Source organism: Mirounga leonina, unplaced genomic scaffold, assembly GCF_011800145.1.
Source record: "Mirounga leonina isolate KUSES-001 unplaced genomic scaffold, KU_Mleo_1.0 Mir_128, whole genome shotgun sequence".
In the NCBI taxonomy this organism is placed as follows: Eukaryota; Metazoa; Chordata; class Mammalia; order Carnivora; family Phocidae; genus Mirounga; species Mirounga leonina.
In genome coordinates this window covers 41,453,925-41,458,777 of record NW_023270320.1, presented here as the reverse complement: position 1 = coordinate 41,458,777, position 4,853 = coordinate 41,453,925, and the positions used below count along the sequence as shown (strand labels likewise).

The 4,853-nt window shown below is 53.1% G+C and overlaps 1 long non-coding RNA gene across 3 annotated transcripts; it reads right to left on the bottom strand.

Moving 5' to 3' along the window:
* Positions 1-2,404: 2,404 nt before the first annotated feature.
* LOC118010124 lies at positions 2,405-4,847 on the bottom strand. Of its 3 annotated transcripts, XR_004679129.1 has the most exons (4): positions 4,485-4,847; positions 4,099-4,184; positions 3,582-3,738; positions 2,405-2,724 (listed from the first exon to the last, which is right to left on the bottom strand). It is a non-coding gene; the product is annotated as an uncharacterized LOC118010124 (long non-coding RNA). The 3 variants fall into 3 exon arrangements; XR_004679128.1 differs by lacking the exon at positions 4,485-4,847 and having other exon boundaries at positions 4,099-4,324; XR_004679127.1 differs by lacking the exons at positions 4,099-4,184; positions 4,485-4,847 and having other exon boundaries at positions 3,582-4,092.
* Between the last annotated feature and the right edge of the window lie 6 nt (positions 4,848-4,853).

The window sequence follows — 4,853 nt, the reverse complement described above, 5'->3', positions numbered from 1 at the left end:
AGAGCAAGGTTCAATGATGAAAATGAGGCAGACCCTCCATACCCTCAACCACCCACTCACAACACCTGCCTTGCCCCTCGGCTCTGGGTCCCCTGCCTTGTGCAATTCTCATAGTGCCCCCCACTTCTACCGCTCCCCCACTGAGGACAGTGGGGCCAGCCGGGGCCCTCCAGGCCTCTGGGGTCTCCAGTGGATCTCAAACCATCTGAACACCCCCCAGGGCAGAAGGTACCCCCCCACACACACAAAACGTTTCTGAGTCAACAGTCAGTCCCCACCACAACAGACCCTGATGGCATCCCAGGGTTACCAGGAATCAAGGTTCCCAGGCATCTTTTCGTGAAGGATACCCTGAGAGCCCCACGGGCCCTGTTTGGCAAAGGCAGTCCATGCTCCTCCAGCTTTACCTTGAGGGGGAAATAAGCTCCTTTGTGTAGCACAGAGTGGGACTTAGACAGAAGACTTGGATAGCCAAAGACCCATTCACAAGAGCCAACCTCTCCGCACACCTGCCCTCTTGAGGTCCCTGGCTCCCTGCATCTGCATGCCTAGCTACCCCTTCACCTGTTTTGAGGAGGCCGGGTCTCTCTCTGCCTGTGCAGCTCTGCCCACACCCCAACCACCCACAGAGCCTCTTGGGCAGAGGGATCCCACCCCCAAGGATTTTTCAGAGGAGGAAGTTTGAAAGTGGTAGCAGTCAGTCCCCATCGAGCCTGCCTGCCTGATAGGGTCCCCAGCTTTACCAGCAATCAAGGCTCCCAGGGGTCTTTTGTGGGAGGATACACCAGCCAGGTGGCCTCTGGACCAGTGCTGACAAGAGAGTCCAACTGCTTCTAGCTCGGCCTCCAGTGGAAATATGTACCGCTGTGTCAGCTAAGACTTCCAATGAGACTGACTTCAGGGACCCACATAGCAGACTACACCTGTGACATGGCCTCTTCCTACAGCTGCCTCCCCGCCCCCCTTCCAGGTCCCTGGCTTCCCTGACCTGCAACTTGCCAGCCCACCAGCCCACCTTGGCCTCCAGTCCTGTGGAGCTCCAAGTCGACCCCAGGGCATCAGAATGGCATCAGGGTGGAGGGAGCCGACAGGAAAACAATCTTTCTGAGGTGGGAGGTTGAACCTGGCCACAGTCATCCCCAGGTGGACTGGCTGCTTGAGGGGTCCCAGGCTTCTCCAGCAAAGGAGGCTCCCATGTGTCGCCAGGACATCTTGCCAATCAGGGCTATGGTGGGCTACTGGGGTCAGAAGCATGCTCTGGGGCCACGGTTCTACCTATGGTCTCCCGTTCCAAGTCCAGGCCTCCCTCCCAGGCCTGAGCAGCCTGTGTGTGTGCAGTCAGCCCTCCTCATTCACCTGCCCCCCCAACTTTGTGGGCCAAGCCCCTCGTGGAATGCTGGGCTCAGGCCAATGCCCCAAACTGCACCACCCCAGGGTGGAGAGTGGTTACTCCCTGAAATTCTTTCAAAGGCAGCAGCTTCAGACTGGCACAGACAGATCCCTTTCGAAACTGGGGGCTTCATGAGTCCCTGGGCTTCTTAAACAACCAGTGCTCCCTGGGGTCTGTGTTGAGGTCAGAGGGGTCCACCCGTAGCCTGCTCCAGGGCCAGGTTCTCCCTCCCTGTTTGCCTTTCCAGTTGCATGAATTGCCCTCAGGCCTGGGTTGCCTGTCCATGCCCAGTCAGACACCTCTCAGCCAGCCGCTGACTGTGCGTGCACAGCGGGTCCTGGACAATTAGGCTCAGCCTGACGGTGCACAGTCGGCCCCTCCTTGCTACCTAACCTTTGTCTGATGGTAACCTTGTGGGCTGTTGGGCGCAACTGTGACTCCCAAACCTACATACCACCACGGTCAAGAGTGGTTTCTCCCTGAAATGCTTTCAAAGGCGGCAGCTTGAACCGGAGGCCCCACTGAGCCCAGGGATCCTCCAACACCCAAGGCTCCCAGAGGTCTGTGTTTGGATGGTCCCCAGAACATCCTGCACCACCCCACCAGATTCCTTCAGCTCTGCCCTTAAGGCAAATGCGCTCAGTGGTCCTGACGACTGATGAAACGAGGCAGATACCTCCTGCTCCTAACGGGCCAGTCTCACACACTGTCTCATGCCCACGTTACTGGCTTTGCTGCAGTTTGTGCTCAAGTATGCAGAGTCCAGCACCTCTTCCCCCGCATGAGGGCAGTGGGGCCAGTCCAGGCCCTCCAGGCCCCTGGCGCCATGATTCGCTCTGGAACCACTCCAACACCATCAGGGCAGAAGGAGCCCTCCCATCCCAAAGTATTTCTGAGGCATCAGTCTTCACTTCACTTGAGGGGCTGCCCATGGGGTCCCGGGTGTACCAGGAATCCAGTCTCCCAACTGTCTTAGTGAAGAATACCCTAGAAACCACACGGTCCTTGCAGAAAGGCAGTCCACATACTTAAAGCATTTTATTCTGGGTGAAATACGTGCATTCTTCTAATACAGGAATATGAATTAGGCAGATGTCGGGGCCAATACTGAAAAACTTCTACCACATTAAGAGTCCAAGTCTGTCTGTACAACCTCCAGGTAGAGGGAGACCGCCCGCTGAAACGCTTTCTGACATGGCAGCTCTCAGCTGGCGACAGTCGCTCATCCTGCAGACAGGCTGCACCACGGGCTCCCAGGCGCTGCATTTGGCTGGCTCCCTGGTCAGTGGGCAGGCCCCAACCTGGCAGGGCAATCCAAGTCTTCCAGGTCTGCCCTAAGGAGGGATAGGCCCAATTATGCAGGTTAAGGCTTGGAAAAAGGCAGATGCCGTGAAGCCCCCCAACAATGTCCTCCTGTCACCCAGCCGGGCCAGACATTGCCAGGTTCCAGGTCCCAACCTCACCCCACCATCCCCATCCACACATGCACAGTCAGCACCCTGTGAGCGGGGGGCACTCCAGCCCCACAGAGGTCTGGTCTACCCCACCCATGGGCATAGTCTTCAGGGTGCAGGGGCCCCACACTCCGAATAGCCCTCTGAGGCTGCATCTGAACTAAGGACTATCAGTCCCTTTGGTACTGGCTGCCTCTGTGGGCTCTGGGGCTTCTTCAGCAATCAAGGCTTCCCAGGTGTCTCTCCTGGGGGGTCTCCTGAAAGTGCTATTTGGCCAGAAGCAGCAAATGTCCTTCTCTTCCAACTGAATGACTCAGTTTCTCATATTTCTAGCCAGAAAATTTACTCAAGGCTTTTATCAATAACATCAATTAGTATAATGCCAAGTTAAAACAACCCAACAACTCCAACCCTTCTAGGTTATTCCCACCTAAAGAACATTACCAGTAGGGCACCTGGGTGGCTCAGTCTGTCGGGCATCCGACTCCTGGTTTTGGCTCAGGTCATGATCTCAGGGACCTAGGATCTGCCCACATTGGGCTCTGCGCTCAGCTGGGAGTCTGCTTGAGATTCTCTCTCCCTCGTCCCCTGTTTGCACTCTCTCTCCCACTCTCTAAAATGAGTAAGTAAATCTTAAAAAAGAAAGAAAGAAAGAACATTACCAGCACCCTTCAACAGCTGGAATAAAAGTCAGGCCCCTCAACTCAAATTGAGGAGGTCAGGATATCAGAACTCACCCAACAAACCCGTGAGGTGCTGAGAAGTCGGAGGGGCACAGAGGTCCGGGGCTGGTATCGAGTGTTGAGTTCCAGACTACACCCGCAGCTGTTCTCACAGAGTTGCTCTGATACCCTGCTAGCTACAACAGGAAATGCTGATGCAAAGTGAACACGCCTTTCAGAAAGAAAGTAAGAGAGAGTTTCATTGGAGCCCGAGTTCAGACAGCTGCCCAAGAAAGAAACACACTCTTCACAGAGAAGAACCCGCTCCGGAGAATGAACAGTTTTTACAGGGTTATATACTTTTTACATCTTGTAAAAGCTCAAAAGATTATAGATTAACACATTGGCAGGAATCACGAGTTTTATCATAAAGGAATGCAGACAGTAGGAGTGTTGATGGATATCACAAGGACAAAATGGTTTTCCTTTAGGCTACTCATTCACAAAGCAGATGTACAAGGAGAGTGCGGGAGGCCATAAATCAAGTTTGCGGTTGAACAAACTCCATATGCAGTTATGTTGACTTACAAACCTAAAATGGCTTCCATTAGGCTTTAGCGAGTTTTTCTCTCATCAGCACAGAAATGATACCTTCCACATAGCAGATTTAATTCCTGCCTTCAGTGAGAAAGAGAGGAGTCTGAGTGTCCTTCTTGCATAGGCTGTCTCTTAAGTAATTTTTATTTAAGATAATCAATATGTCGGGGAGCCTGGGGGGCTGGTTAAACGTCTGCCTCTGGCTCAGATCATGATCCCAGAGTCCTGGGATCAAGCCTCGAGCCTGCTTCTGCCTCTCCCCCTGCTCATGCTCTCGCTCTCTGTATCTCTCTGTCTAAAACGAATAAATAAAATCTTCAAAACAAAAAATCAATATGTCATTGTACATTTCTGGGCAGCCTGCCCTTAGCCCCCACATACCTGGGCCGATTCCTTATCCTCCACTATCCCACAATCCTGGACGGTCTTCAGCAAGAAACCTATTAGGCCATTTCACTCACAACCCCTAACCCCTCATATTTCCTCCTAGTAATTTGCTATCCACTGACCCCCCCCAACTCTGCTCCTTGGCTATAAATTACCAACTGCCACACTGTATTCCCAGTTGAGTCCAATCTGCCCCTCTCCACTGCAAAACCCTGTTGCAGGGTCCCTACACCAACTGTGGAAATAACCCCCAACCTAAACAAAGTATCCTTAACTGTGCTTTAACACGTGTCATTTTTTTTCCTTAAAAAATTAGACATTTTCGGAAAGCTCTGACAGCAGACGTCGGACAACGGGAACTCG